The sequence below is a fragment of the Colobus angolensis genome, unplaced genomic scaffold (assembly GCF_000951035.1).
Source record: "Colobus angolensis palliatus isolate OR3802 unplaced genomic scaffold, Cang.pa_1.0 Scaffold234, whole genome shotgun sequence".
NCBI classification, from domain to species: domain Eukaryota; kingdom Metazoa; phylum Chordata; class Mammalia; order Primates; family Cercopithecidae; genus Colobus; species Colobus angolensis.
In genome coordinates this window covers 492076-516210 of record NW_012115533.1, presented here as the reverse complement: position 1 = coordinate 516210, position 24135 = coordinate 492076, and the positions used below count along the sequence as shown (strand labels likewise).

The 24135-nt window shown below is 36.1% G+C and overlaps 1 long non-coding RNA gene across 1 annotated transcript; it reads right to left on the bottom strand.

The window, feature by feature from the left end:
- Positions 1-442: 442 nt before the first annotated feature.
- Positions 443-4083, bottom strand: LOC105513677. The gene is made up of 2 exons (XR_001002068.1): positions 4043-4083; positions 443-824 (listed from the first exon to the last, which is right to left on the bottom strand). It is a non-coding gene; the product is annotated as an uncharacterized LOC105513677 (long non-coding RNA).
- Between the last annotated feature and the right edge of the window lie 20052 nt (positions 4084-24135).

Genomic DNA, 24135 nt, shown 5'->3' with positions numbered 1-24135 from the left:
GCAATTTTAATTTCGCCCCAGCCTGTGGTCCTGTGATCTCGCCCTGCCTTCATTTGCTTTGTGATACTTTATTACCTTTTGAAGTATGTGATCTCTGTGACCCACACCCTATTTGTGTACTCCCTCCCCTTTTGAAAATCACTAATAAAAACTTGCTGGTTTTATGGCTCAGGGAGCATCGCGGAACCTGCTGAGATGCAATGTCTCCCCCGGACACCCAGCTTTAAAATTTCTCTCTTTGTACTCTTTCCCTTTATTTCTCAGACCAACCAAGACACTTAGGGAAATAGAAAAGAACCCACGTTGAATATCGGGTGTGGGGTCCCCCGATAATTTGGGAATTCGGTGAACTAGCAGAATGAAATTCTAAGAGACTTGGGCTTGTTGATGTGTCAACGTTTTTCATGGGAACTGACATTAAATATTTCACAAATACCATAACTTCCAGGAATTCACATTTTCTTTATTCAATGTAGAATTGTGAAATATTTAAGAAATAACTGAATCATTATTTCTTGACTGTTTCCTGCCTGTGAAAGCATAACTATGAAATAGCTCAAAGGAATCAGTGAGAGATTTGTATCCATTATATTCAATAGCCTGCATGTGTCCAAATCACAGATGAAAGAATGTGGGCAAATATAAATTAAAATTGAATGTTCCAGAAATGGTTGAGGAACTTCACCAGGATATATTAATGTACAAACTGAAAACTGATGAAAGGCAAGAGTTTGGTTCTATGTAGTCTGAAGGACAGGAGCAGTTTTGTAGACATTTCTTCATTCTTCTCTTTCTGGTTTTCCAGAATTCTAGAGAGAAATTTGCTAGGAGAAATAAAAAGGTGTATAAATTTCAGTGATGCTGAAGGTATGTGCAAACAAATTCTCCTCATTAATAGTAAAGGTAGAAATTGGTGTGGATTTTCTGGAAGACAATTTAAAGGTATACATTTGGTTTCTAAAAAGTACAAACACTTCTTAAAATCTATCTATCTTTTTAATCCCAATTTATTTACAATTTATTATAAGAAAGTATTTAGGTAATTATTGCAAATTAGGTAAAGTAAGTTCACTAATTATTCTCAATACAAAAAAAGGATGAAATTCCATAAACGTCTATTAAGAAAGACCTGGTTAAATAATTTATTGTACCTCCATATGTTTAGTCATTAAAAATAGTCACTTAAATCTCTAGGGTATTGACATCAAATAATGTCAACAATAAATTCAAAAAGCATAAACATATAGAAAAATATCCCTATGTCTATATAAAGAATGTCTACATACCCACTTATGAATACATGGAAACATATCTGCAAGGATATATAGTCTAAAACCTCATCAGTAGTGTTTCTTTGCAGTAGTGTGAAAGTAATACATTAGAAACATGTAACTCCTTCCAGTAATGGGAAGGATAGGAAGAGCTCACAAAAACAGAAAGCAAAAAAAGAAAGAGCTCACAAAAACACAAAGCTCACAAAAACAAATATTTTTGATTTGATATTTTAAATGTAATCTCTTTTCTTCATTTTTCTGGCTACATATATTGATTCAACACATTAATAAGCAGGATGTAATATTCAATAAAAACTTCTGTAATTGTCTATATTAGTTCCAATTTATTCATATGGAAACTATTTATTTTACATATCTCTTTCTATTAAACTAACATTTAGCATGTAAGGCACAGTTTTATTTTTGAAATTATTAATACATTAAAATATTAGTGACAAACATAAACTCTTGAGCTTTACAATAGGTTAATGATAAAGAAGACAGACAATATTAGATGGAGAAATGCTTCATAAAACCCACGGGTTAGAGAAAAATTGTTAGGAGTTTAATAAATGATAGATTCTTAATATTTTGCTGCACAAAAACCAAAAATGAAACCTCTTTTAAATGCATGTTCTCAGCATGCATTTCAAATCGCATTTTTGAAGTTTATGAATTTATGATTATACAGGGGAAGAAAAAATTCTTTGTTTCTCCACCCATCTTAGATCTATTGGCCGGAGCTCTGCAATTTAGTCTGATAAAAGATGGATTAAACAAGAGAAAAACAAACAGAAGTGTATTGACATAGGCATAATACATAAGAATGGGAACTGTCACTAATGTGTAACTCAAATGAATGGTTAGACCTTAGGGTTATATAACAATCTGAACAAGGAATAATAAATACGTTGAGAAATGTCAGGAAAAAGGAAAGGAACTTTGGGCTTCTAGGGGCAGCAAATTGTGGGAAGGTAAGTTTTTGGGAAAAGTATAATGGAAGATGCTGAGCATGGTGTCTCATGCCTGTAATCCCAGCACTTCGGGAGGCCGAGGCGGATGGATCACCTGAGGTCAGCAGTTTAAGACCACTCCAGCCAACATGGTGAAAACGTGTCTCTACTAAAAGCACAAAATATTAGCTGGGCATGGTGGGGTACGCCTGTATACCAGCTACTCTGGAGGATGAGGTGGGAGAATTGCTTGAACCTGGAAGGCAGAGGTTGCAGTGAGCCAAGATCATGCCACTGTACCCCAGTCTGGGTAACAGTGTGAGACTCTGTTGAAAGAAAGAAAGAAAAAGAAAGAGAGAGAGAGAGAAAGAAGAAAAATGGAAGATGAGGTCTAGTTAGTAGGTTTGTTATATATGTTATATAGATTCCTCTGGTGCCTTTCTTGGGCTGGTAGACTTTATAGCTGTTTCTGGTGGCATAGAATCATCCTGCCCTTCCTGATAGAGGGGGCGGGATACAGAGAGTTTTTCTTGTGTCTTCTTGTTTTGTTTTGTTTAATTGCCTTTGACTCAAATAATCCTTAGGCCAGAGTGGCATATTTTTGGGTGACATCCTCTGAACCTTTTCAAATATAAAGTCTGCCTCCTTCTTTCTACTTCATAACATGAAGTCTTCTTTCTCTTCCATGAATATTACAATTCCTGCCTGAGTCCTACAGTGCCCTCCTCTTCCCTGTGGGTCAGGACACAATTGGTCCTTTGAACTGAGGTGTGGTAGTAGCCAAGCTTTGGGGAGTAAGGTTTCCACCTTTCATTTTGTTTCTAAAAGTAAATATTTAGTAAACAATAAAGCTGTGTTTTTAGCTGTAAGTCTATGGTGATTGTATAGCACAGAATGATTCTAATGTATTATTTTAGCAATGAAGACAAGTAGATTTGATGCAGAAATCCTTGTCATAAGGAGCCAAAATATTTATATTGCCCTTAGGGGATAGCTATTGAATATATCTACCCATATTAAATTTTTTTTTTAAGAGACGGAGTTTTGCTGTGTTGCCCAGGCTGTGCTTGAACTCCTGGGTTCCTCAAGCAATCCTCCTGCCTCAGCCTCCAGAGTGGTTGGGATTACAGGTACATGTCACTATGCCCAGCTTACCCAAATTAAGCTTTAACAAATCTCAATAATGTTTTCCTAAATTATTCTTGAATACAGTCATGTAGAACATATAACACTCAATTATGAAGTTTTAAAGATTTATAGTTTAGGAAATTTTGAATTAATAAAAACAAAGGAAACCTTTTTTTATTTTTGAGACAGAGTCTCCTTCTGTCACCCAGGCTGGAGTGCAGTGACATGATCTCGGGTTCAAGGGATTCTCCTGCCTCAGCCTCCAAAGTAAGTGGGATTACAGGTGCTTGCCAGGAAATGAAGGCAATAAAAAGTCATTGTTAATTACCTACTCTAGGTTTGAAAAGCTCATCTAAACTTTTCAAGTATCTTTTTTCCCTGAAGCCTACATTTTGTTATTACTTTAGTTGGAAAACGACTCCACTCAATGACTCCTCAAGTTCCCTCACCATTCTGGCATGCATTCCAGCATCCCTTTGCCATTATTTCAGCAAAGATAGATATAATATACTATAGAAGAAAAAGAGTAGCAACCTTAAGAGTTGAGTTCCTATTGTAAAATGAAGACATTACTGAGACTGGGTTCCAAACAAATATATTTTTAAGCTCCACTCCTGTGGTCTTGTTTTGTTTTGTTTTTGCCTTGGTCTCTTTGTTGATCCTGTCAGCCAATGGTTTCTCACTTGCCTGTCAGAGCTGAAGAGTCCATTCCTTGTCAATTCAGATGCAGAGTATAATACATCATCAGTTTTGAAGTGGAACAAACATCCTTTAGTAGCAAAACCAATCCAAAATGAAAAAAGGATATGCTACTGCTGTCTGCGATCATTGTCAATAAAGATGTTTTCATAGCAACAAAACACACACAAAAAAATTCAAAACACAATGAACATCTGTAATAGTCTTTTACCCAAATGACAAATACCTTTCCTACTAAATCATGTATTTACGAAATTAGAGGGCTCTATTTTAAACCTTGAATTACTTGACATTGAAGGTAATGCTAATTACAATAAAAATCTCCCACTTACATAATTATTAATTCAAATTTGCAGCTTTTTTCCTGAATTTTACCTGCTTAGAAGTCCTTATGGTGCTAATGATGAACATAATGATTAAGAATTTTGTTGCTGAAATCTCTCTATGCCTCAGTTTAATCATGTTAAAAATTGATAAGATAATACTTAATTTATAGAAATTGTGATAATAAAATAACACCACAAATGTGATTACAACAGAACATGGCAAAATAAATGCTAGCGAAATTTTTAAATCATGGTTTAAAAATACAATTTGTGCTTCTTTAATTAAATAATTGATAAATAGTTTTCTTGCCTTGACATTAACCTTGGATATTTACATTTCTGCAAGTAGGAGAGGAAGGATATGATGCCTTTCCCCACTCATCATAAGGGTCATGGCCAACACTCCTATAACAAAAGACAGACTAACAAGAAAAAAGCATGACAAATGTATTTAATCATACTTTTACGTGACAGAGAAGCCTTCCAAAAGAAGGCACAAAGACCCAGGGAAAACTACCCATCTTTATGCTTACATTCAATGGAGTGGACAGTTGTGTAGAAATGTGATTGGACAAAGGAGGAATTATCTAATAGAAATGGACTGTGTATGGAAACCCACTAAGAACTGTCCTGATTCCTCTTGGCCTCTCTGTGTGGCATTTCTTCCTCCTGGGTATGGGGCAAGACTCCTTCTAGAATTAGTGTTTGATGACCTACTGTCAAATAAGGGGAGGTCAGAGAATTTCTTTATGGCTAGCTCCTAAATAGAAAGGCAGGACAAGGTTATAGTAATAATTCCAGCTTTTATTTTTGGCTTTGAGGAAAAGCGGATATGGTTTGTATGACCCACCTTAGGGAAGAGGAATTCTAGTTTCTATGGTTGCCTTGAGGGAGAATGAGGGGCAAGAGACATCTGAATCCTTCACTTCGGGGGTATCATTTTCTGAGGCTCAATATGGACAAGTATTTATAACTAGATGCTTAATATGGCCTTTTGAGATACGCGGTTCCTATGCTTCAATCTCACAGGCAATGACTGGTCTTTATAAAAGTGTGTTAAAGTTGAAAAAAAAAAGCAACAAAACAAACAAAAACCTGAAGAAGTATTCCTCACTGAAGGTCCAGCTTACATTAAAAAGAAAACTATAATAATTTATTCTCTTGAGAAGGGTCATATAGCAAAGGAAAATTCTTGAATGTCCCCTCTGCTTGCTCCATGCATCAAATCTATTGATATTAAAATAAGACTAGCAAATGTATTTCCATTCTCACTGACTCAGTCTTTATAATTCACCACCAACTCTGAAAAATAATTAGAAATTATTTCAGTAAACAGCTCTTATAAGTGCTACATGCATAACAATATTTCAATATCAGAGACTTCTGTCCCATGAGAAGATATTTACAACCTAAAATTTATTATAAATGACCTAATAAAGAACTATTTTTTCAGTAATTGGCTATTATGGTCCAATCTGTTATACCCACTGTACACTAGAAACTATACTGTATTTTCTTGTTGCCTACGTGAAAGTGGGCATGGAAAGGTTAAACAGTAAACTTCCTGATGCCTGCCAGCCAAGGGAAGACTACTGGTGTTATCTATGAAGTGTCATGGCATTCCCATTTCTGTTTAACGAGGGAAATCTGCTTTCAATACAAACTCCCATAAGAAAGCCGCTCTTCCACACAAATTAAGCTAAATAATCCATCATGGCAGCCGAGAAGGCAATGTGTAAAATCTCAGTGGAGACCAGTGAAAGAAAGGCAGAGATGGACTGTAAGAGCTGCAGCATGATGCAAATACTGAGAAAAGACATACTCTGTTAATACAGCTCTTAATTCTAGGCATTTTTACAGAACGTATTGGGAGTGAAGCAAAGCTTCCTTAGCAGTACTCTGATGCTGTCTCAGCAGGATAATGTAGGACATGCTGTCACAGTGAAGGCAAGGGGTTAGGAAAGTCACAGCCCTAAAAATCAATGGGATGCTCACAGGGAAGAAGGTGCAACAGATCTTGGAGAGCACAGAAAAGAAGAGATGAGCAGCAGCCTGTATTGAACAGAAACCAATATATTAATTCGATATATCTAGCAAGGTCGTTCCACAAGTTCGCTAGTGAGTAGGCACCAAAAGCCAACTGTAAATCCTATATGCTTATATTTATGCATGCTTATATTACTTATGTTTTAAGCAGTCATGTTCTCAAGCTACATTATGAGTTCAGTTATTCTAAAAAGATGCTTCCATTGTCTTCTTGGCACTTACTCAGAATCTTCAGTTACCTTATTTATACTGTGTGCTTACTGGTTGTCTTACAGATGAAGGCAGGGACCCTGTCTTATTCACCTCCATATCCCCAGGATATAGACTAGTGCTTGGCACACAGAAGGAACTCAATAAATACTCATACTATTTTGAGTCCTTTAATCCTCATATCAACTACAGGATCTAAACTCTATTGTTATCTCCATTTTACAGATGAGGGAAGTGAGGAACAGAGAAATTAAGTAATTTGCCCAAGCTATGCACAAATAAGTGGCAGTCAGGATTTGAAGCTGGGCAGTCAATCCCTAGCATTCACATTCCAACAATTACTGCCTCTAGTGGTTATGTATGTATTTATGTACGTATATATTTGCAGAAATAATTGAAGCTTATTTCTGCCTAGGTGCATGATATATTAAAGCATCACTAAATCCTTCTGAACATAATTCAAACTTCTTCCTACCATAGACAAAGTAATGGCCCATAATGGACATAATGATTATCCCATCATACACCTTGTACTGTATTAGTTTTCTTTGCAATCTCAATTACACTTGCTTTTTTATTATCATGGTTTTATAAAACTTTATGACTGGAAAGTACCGTATTCATAAAGAGTTGTGCCTCATATATGCTAGACATTTATGCATTTGTATTAGCAATTATAAGTTTTTATGCAGCCACATAGCCCCAGGTTTATGATTCTACATCTTTTGTGTTGTATCATCTTTTGCAGCTAGTTGATATTGTAATGTTTGCTGACTTCAGTCAGTTATTAATTTCTATAAACTAGAATTTAGGGGACATTTCAATGGACTATGGAGAGAAAATAACTGAAAATTGGAAATTGAGATCATCTGAGAAAATCCAAGTTGTTTGTATATCCTGGACATAAATCTCTGGAAGACTAACATATTTTCCTTCCTTGTCAAGTCATACAACCAAAGCTATCACTAAAACTGGTCTAACATTTAAACATTCAGACAATCAGCTTAGTCAATGCTTCATTAAGTTTACTAAACTACCAGTTTCTTACCAACTAGTTACAGAACAGTCACAGTTGAAAATGATCTATACATTGTATTATAAATGAGATTAATTATGCTGCCAGACAACCCCAGGTGTGCCAAATAACCCAACCCCCTTCCTCCAAGACAGTCATTGAGAAACTAGACAGCGTCTGAGCATTGTAGGAACAAACACTAAAGTAAATGGATTCTAAATCCCTTAGAGTTCTAAAATGCTATAGAGATCTGAGAAGCCCACAAACTGAAAACAGCAGGCAACATAGATAATGCTTAAAAAGCAACATACTTTCAATTGATTGATAAACCCCTTTTGTTGTTCATTAAATGCAAATAGGTTTTAGAGCTCAATTCACACTTTGGTGAATAAACTTTGGCACACATTGAAAATATTTGATTCAATGGTTATATTTCTGTCTGACATGAGGAAATTATAGAATCTATTAACCTTAACAATTTAATTAGCATGCCCCAGACGTAATCACTCACTAGCTGGGTAGAATTGGCCCAATTAGTTAACCACTCTAAACCACAGTTTCCTCATCTGTAAAATGGGATGGAAAATAATAACAACTCATAGGGTTGTTAAGAGGAGTAAATAAATTATGCATGTGCCCTATCTGGCACACAATAAGTGCTTATTAAATGAACCAGTAGTAGAATTGTATTAAGAACCAGTAGTGGTAGCTTCCATATTTAGAGAGCCATCAATTCTGTTTTCCAATAACTCCTTTAGTGAGAGTTGTGCTGTATGTTCCCCCCAACTCGCCCCCACCAATTGCATTGCTATATACAAGGATGTAACTTCTGTCTCTAAAACTTTTCAAATAGTGAGCTGGAGGAAAACAAACTTAAGTCAAAAGAGTTTGACTAAACTGGCTGAGAACATTTAAGGTGGATAAAAATAGATGTATTTTGTTTGTATAAATAGATTTTGGTCATGAGAAAGAAATAAAGAGGTTCCTCTCGAAAGCCTGGTTTAGCAGTCAGCAAACATGGGAAGAGTCAGCAATTAACTTTCCCATTGTGTGGAAGAAACTGCCAGAAGCCCATCCAAAATTAGGTGTGTGGGAGGGAAGAACAGAGGAGAGGCAAACAAGAAGCTGTCACTATTCACCACTTCCACCCTGAATAACTTTTTATTGAAAATAAAGTTGCCAAAACAAGGATAAAAAGAAAAACTACTATTTTATTCCCTCCTTGAGATTGAAGTAGAGGGAAACATAGACTACAGTAATCCCAAGGTTGGACTTACATGATAGCAAATGTCACTTAGTTCTAAAGCTCTAATTACAAACAGGGCTTAAGTTTTAGCCAGCTCTCGCTACTAGAAAGAAAACATGGAGCAACAGCAACCCAAGCTCTGGACACTCCCCAACAGTGAACTCTAAGGTGCTTTCTGAGTGGGTTCAGTATAAAGCTGACAGAGCCTAGAGAATTCATACTTGAGCAAATGCTGGGAAAGAATAAACTGGGTCAGTTACCACCTGTTTCTAGATTTTGTTTTATTCTAGACTTCAACTAAGATTGTCTTTCATATTAATAAGAAGAATGATGAACATAATCTATTTCTTCCAACTTCTACATTCCAACTTCAACCACATTATTACATTTTATTTTCTATAATATTCACAATGGTGTTGGGTAGATTAGTCAACTTGCCCAAGTTCACACAACTGGTGACTGGCAGAAATGGGATTTGAACTTATTTGATGCCAGGTGAGGTGTATCCTTTAATATTTTAGAATAACTTATTTATTTCTTATATTTTATGACCCTTGGAATATGTTTATTTTAAAAAAAGCAGAAAATAAAGATAGGCAAAATAAAATGTGTCTTTACATTAAAGGATTTAATTTGCAAAAGAACAATTGTTATTTTAAAATCCTACCCAGCAGCTTTTCATATTTCTCTTCCTATGGAGGGTTAATCTCATGAGGACTTTCTCTTTTCCATTCACTGTTTGTAGGACAGTTCTTTGCACATAATGGGCACTCAAATGTATGTGGATCATATTAGTCCAAGAAAAAGCTGCTGGCTACCAAGCCAGCGTGGTAACACCTCACAATCACCCTTTCTACCTGCAGTCACATTGTTCCCAGAGTGGGGTAGTGGGGTGGTGATACTCGCCAGCTAGCCCAAGTTTCTAGATATAGACCTTCACAAGTACCCTTACCAAATTCAGTTAAGACTGAACATGGACATGCTTGCTCCATTTTTTTCCACTCTCAAAATATCCTTTGAGCAGTAACTTAATCATAGATAAGAAAAACTTTTTCTCTTCAGTTTTTTCTTTTCTTTTTGAATATTCTTTGATTTTAGCAGAAATAGGCACTGTAAAAGAATAAAGAACATAATAGACAAAGAACAAAATTTATCTAACTTAGAAAGTTCATGTTAGAGTACTGTACTCTTTAGGTAGATCCTTATTCAAAGAATAATTAGAAAGAGGAAAGAAAATAAAAGATGAAAGTGTACAAATGAGATTCCAGATCAGTTTTTTATTTTGACTGATAAACTTTTAAAATATATTTGAATTACAATATTTATATATGAGGAATATGAAAGTTTTAATCATAAAAATCACATAACATTTCTTCCAACATTTTCATCTTGTCCTTTTCTTGTTCTTCATATCTATAGTGGAGAATCATCCCTTTGTAGGCAAGAAGATGTCTTTATTCTCTTCAGAAGCTGTTCCTCTCGCACTCCAAAATATAGTTCTGATGGAAGCTGTCAATCATATTATCCCATTCTCAGAACAGACATGGTGCCAGACTGGGGTCAATCATATACCCCACCTTCTTTGTCATGGAAAACAGCCTAGGGATGCTTGTATGACTCAGGACAGTTGGAGTAGTTTCATGGAATTTTTTAAACCAGAGCTGGCAGGAAGTAGCTCTGCTCCTTGTTAGTTGCAAATGCTGCGAGCATATGACCCCAGAGTTATCTGTTGCCAGTTGTTTCCTCATGGAGATCATAGGCTTAAGATGATGAAGGCAGCAATCAGCAATAAGCAGAGGCGTCTGTGTGTGTGTGTGTGTGTGTGTGTCAGAACAAGAGACAGAGAGAAAAATTACAGCTTCTGAAATCAAATCCATTTCCAAGGTGTGGTTTTAGAAGAAAAAATTGCCAATTTCAGAGCTGATTCAAGTTGAATTTTTGTCATGTAACCAAAAGCGTCCTGACTAATAGCCAAAACTCAGGCTGTTAAGTAAATATAGTCTGTAAGAATCCATTTTCCAGCCTCCATTCCCCTTGACATCTTCCTGAAAGAAGATTTGTATAGGAAATGCTGACGTCTCTTTGGCAACTGCATAACAATTATTGTATTCAACAAATTTATTATATGTCTCTTTGGGGCCAGGCAGCTTGCTTGGCACTGTAAATGCTAGGGAGATTGGGGCAAGAAAATACCTCATCTCCACGCTGGAGGCATACATAAAAGCCAGTTGCTACACAGCTGTGTAAGAAGTGCTTTAATCAAAGCCTGAAGAAAGTGTTGTGCAAACTCAAAGGAGCAAATAAAATGCTTCACATGAAGGTTCGACATTTGAGTCGAAGAATCACAGGGTTTTCCAAGCAGAAAAGAAAGGAGAGGACATCATGGACAGAAGAAATAGTATGGTGCAAAGGCATGGTATGAAAAAAAAATACACGACGAATTTGTGGAATAACAGAACTTTTGATGGGATCACAGCATAATGTGGAGTTGGGTAACAGTGAGGGATTAGGCTAACCAGCTTGGCAGAATCCTGACTAAAAATTCTTAAATGCTATGCTAAGTTGTTAGAACTTTATCTTATAGGTTTTGAGAAGCCATCTGCAGCTCACAACCAGATGAGTGACACAATCAGATGTGTGTATGCAGGTAGGTAATGAACATCCATGTAACCATCACCCTGAGTCAATAGCTATCCCTTCATGGGTGAAGTTGGGCAACTTTTCATATGGTTAACAACAATTGGCCGGGCGCAGTGGCTCACACCTGTGATCCTAACACTTTGGGAGGCCGAGGCGGGTAGATCACTTGAGGTCAGGATTTCAAAACCAGCCTTGCCAACATGGGGAAACCCTGTCTCTACTAAAACTACAAAAACAAAAATTAGCTGGGCGTGGTAGTGGATGCCTTTAATCCCAGCTACTCAGGAGGCTGAGGCAGGAGAATTGCTTGCACCCAGGAGGAGGCAGAGGTTGCAGTGAGCTGAGACTGCACTACTGCCCTCCAGCCTGGGTGACAGAGCAAGACTCCATCTCAAAAAAAAAAAAAAAAAAAAATCCTTTTTTTAAATTATCATCAATGTTCTGCAGATCAGTCCATTTTACTGTAGAGTTCCTGGCATTTTTCTTCTCAATCTTTAAAACTTTTTATGTTTTATGAATATCTTTGTATTAAGTATTAGTATAACTTATCTGGTATAGTTTGCAAGATATTTGTTCCCATGCTATGATTTGTATTTATTACTTTGCTTATGTTATATTTTTTACCGTGAAAAATTTTAAAAATCATATAATAAAATACATGTTATTTCTCTTGTTTTTTCTAGATTTTGAGTCATATTAAGGAATGTTTCCCCAATTTCAGATTATAGAAGAATTCATAACTGCTTTTTAAAAATACATGCACAGTTCCTTTTTAAAGCCTTGATTTAAATATCTGATCCATTGGAAATTTATCCTGGATTATGGTATAAGAAATGGATCCAATTTTATCTTTCTCCATATGGCTATCCAGTTATCTCAGCAATGTTTATTTAACCGTCCATCTTCTACCCAGCAATTTGAGATGCTACCTATAAAGCATATTAAATGTTCACATGTGATTGTATCTATTTCTGGATTTTCTATCTTTTCATTAGTTTGTCTGCCTATTCATGTGCTAATATCAAACTGCTTAAATTATAAAGTTTTTGTAGTACTTTCTAAAGACATCTGATATAGTTTTTCCTTCCAACTCTTGTCCTGCACATTGCTTTTCTTTTTTAGAGTTTATCTAGTTATTCTTACTTGTTTTTAAATTCCTAATGAACTTTATAATCAACTTGTTTAACTCTAGAAAAAAGCCTAGAGACATTGAACTAAGATCAAATTAAATGTATTAAGTAAGTAAGAGGAACTAACGTCTTTATGATATTTTCTTCTCTGTCTCCCAGATGATGGTATTTCTTTTCATTTATTTGTGACTAGTTCTTTCAAAAGCACATTATAGTTTTGCTCTTATAAATATTGGACACTTCTGATTAAGTTGATGCCAAGGTGCTTTCTTCTCTTTTCTCCATTTTCTATCACAAATGAGATCTATTATTCATTTATATATTCTCACTGTTTTTGTTTATATATATATGTATACATATATACTTACGTATGCTATTGATTTTTATATGCCATTTTATAACATGTTATTTTATCGAATTCTCTTATTGTTTACTATATTTCCTCATGGATTCTTTTGAGCTTTCCAGATATATAATCACATGTTCTCTTAAATAGTTTTACCTCTGTTTCCCAATCTTATGGCAGTAATTGTTTTTTCATGCCTGATGATTACATTGGTTAGTGTGCCAATGTACACAAACGCTGAATGTTTGTGTCCTACTGAAATTTATATATTAAAGCCCTAACCCTCAGTGTTGCTCTATTTGGAGTAAGGAAGCAATTAAGATTAAATGAAGTCATAAGAGTTGAGCCCAAATCCAACAAAATTAGTGTCTTTATGAGAAGAGACACCAGGGAAATATACTATCTAGCATCCCCCTACACTCCCCTAACACACACACACACACAAACAAACACACACACCACTCTCTCCCCTCATGCACACAAAGATGAGGTCATGGGAGCACACAGTGAGATGGTAGCCACCTGCAACCCAAGGGGAGAGCCTTTACCAGACACCCACCCTGCTGGCAGTTTGATCTTCCAGTATCCTGAACTGTGAGAAAATAAATTTGATTGCTTAAGCACTCAGTTTAAGGTATTTTGTTATGGCAACCCTTGTATACCAATACAGCTGGTATCTGCAATATGCTCAATGTTGTGGATATAGTAGGTATCTTTGTTTTGTTCCTGCCTTTCAAGAAGAAATATCATAATGGTAAAATATTAAACATTAAAGTTTCAGGGATGATGTAAATATATTGTAATCTACTAAGAAAATTTACTGATTATTTTTAACATAAATGGGCATTACATTTTGTCTAATGCATCTACCGCATTAATGGAGGTAATCAAATAATTTTTGTCTTTAGCTTGTTAATTTAATGACTTATAATAATGGATTTCCTAATATTAGGTTATCTTTGAATAACTTAATAATTTAAATAGATATGATTTGATCATGTCTATTGTTTTAAAACTGGGCTGTTAGAGTATTTTGGATAGTATTTTAAGATTTAGATTTGATTTTAAAGAGAAAATTCTGGCAATTTTTGACAGATATGGTAGAAAGAAGAGAGAATGAAAAATAATGTTAACAATCTAGGTGAGGAATTGCTGCGGAGACAAATTAAGGTAAGAGTTTTTTGCAATTTCTCTGTTTTATGTTGGCCTTCTTTTCAGTCGTCTATAAATCCAGGAAGAACAGGGCCTCATTGCCTTCTTCATCAGCATGTCTACAGATCCCATTACAGTTGACAATATATTCACTCAATTAATGAATGGATTTAAACAATCTTAACGAATAGGAATCAAATGAAGAAAATAAGCTTAAGTGATACTTACCTGGTAGAGTCAACAGAATGTAGGGACTAAACAAGTATGAGAGATTAGAGAGACAAAACTACATACTTTTGTTGCCACTAACTTGAGCAGGGAATTTAGGAAAGAGAACCGATTTGGGGATAGGTAGGCAAGGTATTGATTCAAGAGATTTGGATATGTTGTCTTCAGGTTTTTGTAAGATATCTGAGTGGAGACATCCAGTAGGCCTGGCTCTATTTTCTAAGAAAGAGTCCTACATGGAATAATGTATTAGGTTTTCACGTTTTGCCAGATACTGTGGTAAATGCATTATGAAATTTGCTTTGTTCTAACCTAACAAGATAGCAAGACTATTAACATTCTCAAATTACAGGATAGTAAACTAAGACAATGAAGTTAAGTAATTTATCAAGATCACCTGATGATTAAATGGTAGAACTAGCATTCAAACCCAGGTAATATAATGCCAGAGCCCAACTATAGCCATATGAACTCCTAGGATTTGAAGAGCCACCAGTGTATTCACTGTAGATGAAAGAATGAAATTATCCTTCAAGAGTGCATACAGCAATAGTGAAGTGTGTGAGAAGCAAAAGAGCTGAAAGCAAAAGAATTTAAGAAACAGGCAGAAAAGGACCTCAAGGAACAGACTGAGAAGGAGCAGGTAGAGAGTTGAAAGGAAAACCAAGCAGAGAGCATGTCATGGCATGCGTCTCGGAAGTGATGGAGAGTTCAGGAAGGAAATTTGGTTTATTTTCTGACCCCGACTCTTTATTCTTAAGTTCATTTCCTCGTGCCAATTAATTCCCATTCTTTTGATTTTTACCCATCTTCCCCCAGAAAAAGTTATAGGGTATGAAATATTGCAGGATATCAACAGCTACTTTAATAAAATAAAATTTTCACAAAATTATCAAACAGCAAGAATGCCCTTAATTATTATGAGGCAAGATCAGCATGCTTGTAATCCCAGATACTTGAGAGGCTGAGGAGGGAGGATTGCTTGAACTCAGGAGTTGGAGGCTGCAGTGAGTTGTGCTTATGCCACTGCACTGCAGCCTGGGTGACAGAGTGAGACCCTGTCTCTAAAGAAAATGGAGAAAGATCAATGTTTCTTGTTCTTTAGGGTATTCATAAACTTTAAAAGATTCCCATTTTACAAGCTGATGTTGCTTACATATTGCTGTATAAGGAGTAAGTAACCAACATTGTGATCAAATGAACAAACAATATTTCACCATTTAAAAAATGTAATATAACTAGTACAACACAGAAGTAAATACATTAGTTTTTCTTTTTGATCTGTATGTCATTTCCTTCCTTGTAAGATATAAGATGCAACATCAGTGGGGTTATCCATTTGGTCTTGGTTGAAGACATTTCAGTACAACACTGCCATTCATCTTCATAGTCATTTAAATGCAATTTGTTATCCAGTTTTGTGATTCTACTTTATATTTTATGGAGTTGGTAAGACTCCAGAATTACTTTCAGAATCATCCATCTTATATATAGGAGAAAGTTTTAATTCTTCCATCTCTAAGCAAGGAAAACTGTCATAGAAATCTGGTCCCAAAATGAATTCTTCAGGAGCAGGAAGGATGGAGAGGATGAATCAATTTTTTTTTCTCTGCAACTTGTTATTCTAAATGAGCTTATAAACAGTTTTCTGTAAGGAAAGTGTTTCTTGACTATGGTAACATCTGCCATCTAGTGGCTGACTTGAGCTACTATACAATTAAACTAGAAAATTTTATTTTTATGTAAATAATAACATGGAGGTGGGCAAAGCATTGTACTTCTCTCTCTCTCTATATATATATATACACACACATATATATACATATATACTTCATGTTGCAAACAAAGTAGGAAAATACAGATTTTTCTTTGATGAACTATTATTTTTAGCACCAGATTTGATCTAATAATTCAATCATTTTAGTGTAGGCATCTTCAAAGTAAAGGAGAAAAATAAAAACAGAAAGGAAAGAAGAAAAAGAGAAAGAAAAATAAAATAGTATGTTGCACATATACTTTACTATCTAAGCTGATAGAATTAGCTTAATTAGATAGTCGCCATGCCAAAAACAATGATCAATTTTGAGTCCTCATCTCACTCAACTCTAACCAGCACTTGACACAGTTGACAGACCTTTTCCCCCATCTGGAAAGCACTTTCTTCGCTTTCAGGACACCATACTGTTCTTGTAGGTCATAGTTTGTGGGGCCGGGCACAGGATGAGAATGTGGGGCTCCCTTGTGCAAAAAGTCAGAAGAAAATGTCCTTAAGGTACATATAACTTATGTGAGTTACACAACTAATATTTTGTAGCTCATACTTGCGTATGTACTTCATTCTTCCCAGAAGAGTGGAAATATTGCCCAAAACTAACTGAACTATTTTATTTTACTTCTTGATACAATAAATACTGTGGATGGAACGAAGAAAGGAAGAAAGAGGATTGGATGGAAGAATCTCCATTTCTCAGTAATTTGGTTATTTATTTTATTAGTTTACTTCCATGTGATTGGCATCAAAATTATTAAAGTTAGATGACTTTTGTTAACATCCTTGTATTTAAATTTTTAAAAATACATCGTTATTTTTCTAATGTGGTTGAAAATTACTTTTATTGGAGGTGAGTAGGATTAGGACTTAAATTGCAAAGTTTTTTTCTTCTTGCTCTTTTACTTCTACCTTTGACTTACCTTACTAAAAAGGCACACAGACAAAATATATTTAAGTCTCTATCTAGTCATAATAATTTCACAGACAAAAGTCAAAATGAGATTTGAATTATACTTTGTTGACAGGTAACTGATTGCCCTATAAATATCTCAAGGACATTTCATTGCCTTTTTTGATAAATATGACATCATACTTTTGTCTATGATGCATGAAATTTGATAAAATCTAATTATTGCAACTTTTGAAAAATAAGCATTTAGTAGATCTCTTTAAGTGCCATAAAACAATATTACATCTCAATAAAACTCGCCCTGTACTAACAGATGCCCAGGAAATAAATAGTAAGTAAATCTGAGATGGAAAGGAAATACAAGAACTAAAGGTAGATGAGTTAGTTGGTAGACATAGTTAAATGGGTGTAGTTATAATAAAATTTGTTTTTACTTTTTTTTTATGTTAGAGCAATCTCTTTCTGAACTACCACTTCACATTGAATCATTGACCTTCAGGAATAGTTGCCTCCTTTTGGGTTAATTCAATAAACATTTATTAAACGGCTTACATCTATGGCAAGTCCTATGCTAAGACTTGGGAATATAATCATGAATGTTTTTTGTCTTCTGAGGCCCACAGCCTATTGGGAAAAGTAACAAATAAATTATTATTTCAACAAACCTACAATACAGGGATACAATGAAGATAAGCACAAAACAATAAGGGAGCGATGTGGTCTAATTATCTTGAAGGACCAAAAGGACTGAGTGAGGTAAAAAGTTAAAGTGTGGAAAGAGTTACATAAAGGGGAAACAGAATGAGACAAGACACATTGTCTTGGAAACTGCGTTTTGGAAATTGCGTTCTGGCTTCTGCATTAATGTCATTACATTTGCTCTTACAAGATCACTAGATGCAGTCACCTAGTATTAATGCCACCTGAAGCTTTTTGTTTTTCTGAGAAAGAATCTTGCTCTGTTGCCCAGGCTGGAGTGCAGTGGTGCCATCTCTGCTCACTGCAAGCTCCGCCTCCCGGGTTCACGCCATTTCTCCTGCCTCAGCCTCCGGAGTAGCTGGGACTACAGGCGCCCGCCACCACGCCTGGCTAATTTTTTGTATTTTTAGTGGAGACGGGGTTTCAGCGTGTTGCCAGGGTGGTCTCGATCTCCTGACCTTGTGATCCGCCCACCTTAGCCTCCCAAAGTGCTGGGATTACAGGCTTGAGCCACCGCGCCTGGCCCTCCTGCGGCTTTTCATGCTTTCCTGTAATACCCTTCATCTGGTATCTGAGGCATCTCACACCGTCTACTTTGTTTCTATCTCTCATGTCATTCACAGTCTTGTTTATGGCTCTCTTTGTTCTCTCTTATCCGTTAAAACTTAGTGTTCCTCACAGTTTGGTACTGACCTCTCTTCTTTCCTTACTCTTCACATTTTCTACAAGCAATCTGATTCAATCCCATGGTTTCAATTTTCAAAAATCTTTTCAAACCTCCAACGCATCTGTCTCTAACTTCTCTCTCTCTCTCTTCTGGGTTTCGAATACATAATACAGTACAATGGCCTGATAGTTCTATCTGGTGTTCTTGAGGGTCCTCTAACCCAACACATTCTAAAGTAAAGGTTTTCCTGCCCCATCGCAGTCCATGGTACTACCATTTTCCTAGTTGTCAACGTCAGAAATCTGAAATGACATCTTTGATTCTTCCTCCCCCTTAATTCTCCATGTCCAATTAGTTATGCCAGTAATAATTTCTAAAGAGTCTCTCAAATTCCCCTATGCTGTATCCTCTTGGTGTAATTATTAGACTTTTGCAAGACTCTCCTAAGTTGCCTCCAGCCTCCAGTTCTCCTCCCTTCAATCCATTTTCTACAATGCAGTCAGGTGATCTTGGTAAAGCACAACTTTGATCATATCGTTCATTCTCATCATTAAAACCCCCAATAGTTCTCATTTATATGAAAATCAAGTTACACTTCTTCCTAAAGTGAGCACGTATCTCCACTGGCCTGAGACAATTAAGTTTATGATTTTAGCTCCAGGATTTTCTGCTAGCGCCCCCTTAACTCTCAAAAGGGTCTTGGTTCAGGTGATAACTTATATTGTCACCCTACATAAAAAATCTTCACAGATTTCTGTTTGTGTCTTCAGCCTCATCTCTGTTATTCTCTTTTTCATTCTAAGCCCTAGCCACCCTAAACTATCAAAGATACTCAAACAGCAATGCTGTCTCTCACCTCCAACCTTTGCCTTTTGCCTGTATTGTCCTCTCTCCTGTTTCCTTTTCTTTGCCTCTCACTCCTACTTAACCTCCAGGTGTCAGACCGGATGACAGTTCTTCTAGAAAGCCTTCTCTGATTTTCTTCCACCTCAGCTGATCAAGTGTCCCTTCTAAGGACTTTCATCCCGTTCTAGTTACTTTTATTGTAACACTTTTCATGCTAATTAATACTTTCCTACTGTTTCTTTCACCTTCACCATATTTCTTCCTTGAATAAATCTGACCTGTTCACTATTGCATTTCTACCACTTAGCACAGTGCCTAGCATACATAGTAGAAGCTAAAATGCTAAAAGGCCTATGAATGGTGATAGAATTTTTAATCAACCTGAACATAGTTTTATTTAGATTGAGATGAAAGTTCTTTATAAAAATTGATGTATCTTATAGTTTAATAAGCAATGACCATTTGGTATTTTGGCCTCATTTACCATATTTATGTTGTCAAATTTTGCCAATGGAAAATAGAGTGAACAATGAATCTTGTAATTCATTGAAGAAAATAATAATAAATGATTTAAAATAAAATGTTGGGGTTTTGTTTAGTATTTATCATAATAATCTTTTTTATTCATTTCTCTCAGAGCTGCCAGGTAGTTTCAGGTAATTAAAATGATAGCTCACATTAAAACACAAAGCAGGTAGGTAATCTGAAGAACAACCAACACAATAAAGTCACAAATGGAGTCTCATTGTTAGGGATTATCAATAAACACTTAGCAGTGATTTCTCTGGTAATGACAGGTTAACTGACTTCAAAAAGGAAAGTAACAAAAGCATGATAAGCTTCTAGGAATAAATGTTTTTCTAAGGTTGATGTGATACAGGCCAACATCAGTATTATTGACTAGAATTCGGAGATTCAAACGAGAGTGCAATAAAAGAAGTATACAGTAGGCTGGGCACAGTGGCTCACGCCTGTAATCCCAGCACTTTGGGAGGCTGAGGCGCGAGGATCACAAGGTCAAGAGATTGAGACCAGCCTGGCCAACATGGTGGAACCCAGTCTCTACTAAAAATACAAAAAAGATAGCTGGGCATGGTGGCACGTGTCTGTAGTCCCAGCTACTCAGGAGACCGAGGCAGGAGAATCGCTTGAACCCAGGAGGCAGAGGTTACAGTGAGCCAAGATCGTGCCACTGCACTCCAGCGTGGCACCAGAGAGAGAGTCTGTCTCAAAAAAAAGAAAAAGAAAAAAAAAAGAGAGAGAGAGAAAAGTATAGAGGATAGAGCAGTTTCATTACGTGTTGAACATTTATTAAGCTCCCTTCCTGTAAAGAAGGCTGGGAAGCATCAGAGATTTAAACAGCCTTTGGCAAAACAAAGTGGAATCCTTAGCACATATTGCATCATATTTTTTGCAAATAAAAAATTTAAAAAGTGAGTTTTGTTGACATTTGGCTAGATGCCATTTCCACTGTAGACAGCAAAATCTTTGGAATTTATCAATTAGCTTGCGTTAGGCTAAACAAGATTATATCCGTATATGAAAAATTTTAATATTCCAAGAATCAGCAGTGCTGTTACATCAGATTTGGGCAACCCTAAAAATCCTTTAGTTTATTCTCCAGCACCTTTTAACAAAACCATTCTGTGTTCACATTTTAAATCTCCACAGTAGACCTGTTGTTAATTTATGCCATTACTCATCTGAAAGCAAGAAAACTGTTTTTCCTATCTCACATAAATCCCTTGTGCATGCCTGATGTTATCATACCACAACACGAGTTACATTAGTATGATGTGCCTTTTTGCCCTCTGTGGGTTTCAAGGATGATAAATCTGCTAAATAAATAGAATGTTCCTACTTCAGCAGCCTGTTCCTTTTCTAGAATGGACTCCAGAGCTGTGACTCCCAAAGCCCCAAAGGCTGGTCCACAAGTTAGCATTGGCAAAACCAAGGGAAAACAAGGAACACAAAGAAAACATAGTCGAGTTTCATAATGAGACATTATGTTACTTTAAACGATTAGCCTTTATTTTAAGACAGTGGGTTTTTTTGGATTAACTAATGTATCTTTTCATTTTAGAAGTGGATGATGAAATATATAATATTTCTATTGTTTTAGTTACCTTATTTGGAAAATAAGAAATTATAAATTTGATGTCAATTAATTTTCTAAAATTTTGCATATTTATAAAACACTCAAATTGGAAACTACTGATTTTCTACAGTGAATTTGTAATAAGTTAATTGAGTTAAATCATGAAAAATCTGTGACTATATTTTATATATACACATATACACATACACATGCAAGTACATGTATAATCATTTATGTTAGAAAATTTCATATAAAGAAAGGATATTAAAAAAATATAAAATAGCAAACACTTAGTCCATCTTATACTTTCCATCAGTTGTTATAACCCGGTATCAATTACTTAGTAACAAACAATGTATGATTCTCTAACAATTTCTTCCAGTTTAAGTTTTGATTTCTTTTAGCCTGCTTTTTTTTTTTTAAATTGTGTAGCCCTTTATTAGCAACTAAAATAGAAGGTATCTGTTGTACAACACAGGTAGTAATTGACTATAACTGGAGATCTATTATATTCTAATACAGATCATTTATAAATGCAATTTATTAAAACTCTTCCACCTTTTTTGTTTGTGTACAATTTGCAAAACTATTCTGAAAGCGGAATATATGTGCAAAGTTTGCAAAGAGTGCAAATTTAGGATATGGTAAGTGCTTTACCAGTTACTTTCCAAAAACTGTCTGCTGCAACTGAACCTTTACATTGTCATCATTTTTGATCGAAATATTTTGATGCCAGCCTTCCTTCTACTGCCTACACTATAAAGCATTTTTAATGAGTTGCAGGTTCTGCTACAGTTACTAAGATGAATACCAGGGAGAGATTTATAGATCCACTGAACATCTAGATAAAATGGGTATGAGTATTATAGAACAGTTAGACCCTGTATCTTTTAGCAATTACATGAAGAAATACCTTAATACTATATGTGGAAGACATCCCATTCAGGTGTTATTAAATGCTATCACAGAGCTCCAGAAGAATGGAATGAATATGAGCTTTTCCTTTTTGAATTATGCCCAGTCAAGCTGGTGTAGAAACTGGCAAGACAGTTCAGTGAGTTATGCAGCTGGAGCACTCATGGTCCATTGAAGCTCTGAATCCTCAGGTATGCCACCTGCACATTCTCATACTCTGTCCAGGGCCCCAGTCTAGCCTTTACCACGATACTGGTCCTGGTTTGGGGGGATTTGAAACCTCAAACTAAGAGAACTTTCTTTTCTTTTTTTCTAGTAGGTGTAGTCCTTCCTTAGCCTGCTTTTTAATGAGTGCTGCAAAAACCCTTAGCCTGCCTGTTTACCCTTGGAGGTAAGATCTTCTTCTCCCCTGATTAGAAAAGTCAGTCTCCCCAAGCATTTCTGCCTCATTGGTTTCACTCTACCACTGAATGGCTACTATGTGCCAGGCCTTGGGCCAGGTACTCAAAACTCTGTTAGACCAAGAACATAACTATTCATACCCTGGGAGAAAAAAAGGGAAAAACTTTATCTCCAATTTAATCTTCCAAGAAGAAAATAAAAGCTTTTTCCTTGATTATTTTCTCCCCAAAGACTGGAATATAAGGCAGGATCCATACATCTACGTTATGAATGTACCATGGAATTTTTCTGTTTGTGTCTTGTTTCCCAGCCAGTTATTCTTCATACAGTTACAGAAAAATCTCACTTCTTCTGAAGCTGCCGGGTCAAGGGGGAACTGAAATAAATTTCCACTGAAAAAACCTCTTGAAATGTTTTCCATAAGCAACTTACACGTAAACACAAAAACATTTCCCAATAGTTAACTCTGTGAAGTGTGCTGCAGTTAAGAATCATTTCTCCGGCCAGGCGCGGTGGCTCACGCCTGTAATCCCAGCACTTTGGGAGGCCTAGGCAGGCGGATCACCTGAGGTTGGAACTTTGAGACTGGCCTAACCAACATGGAGAAACCCCGTCTCTATTGAAAAATACAAAATTAGCCAGGTATGGTGATGCATGCCTTTAATCCCAGCTACTCACGAGGCTGAGGCAGGAGAATCGCTTGAACCTGGGAGGCAGAGGTTGCTATGAGCCGAGATCGTGCCATTACACTCCAGCCTGGGCAACAAGAGTGAAACTCTGTCTCAGAAAAAGACAAAAGAATCATTTCTCAGCTATGAACTGTTTCCATCTTCCATGTCAGCAGGATGACTTTAGATATTTGCACTTTTATGCACTTATTTAACTAATACTTCATTTATACTTATACCAGACCCTGTGTTTGGCATGAGAGGTACCAAGTGGTGAGCAATATAGGTAGGGAACCTACTGTGGCTGTCAGTTACTTGGTAGTAGGTAAAGACCAATATGAAGAAAGAGTAGAAGACAATGAATGAACTAGTCACGTGTTTGGAGAAGTCATTTCTTAAACTTCTAAATTAGATTAGACCCTTTACCTACAACAAGCTCTTAAATAAACACCCAGTTTATCTATAGCACAATATATATAACAGCTTTCATCAATTAGTTGTGAATTTGATGTAAGTCAGCATTAGATGCCTGATCGGTACATAGCGCCAGTAAAATACAGGTTGATTCCATGCGTTCTCCACTCTGTTCTCAAGATCCAACACGATGCCTGGTACCTTGTAGTTACTCAGTAAACGTATATTGAGTTGATGGTAAAATCTTAGTCCCAGGAACAATAATATTTGGTTTCTTGTATAGCACCTTCACTACCTTCTGTCCAGTCAGGATAAGTAAGAATCATTTTACTACTATCAGGGTCTCTAAACA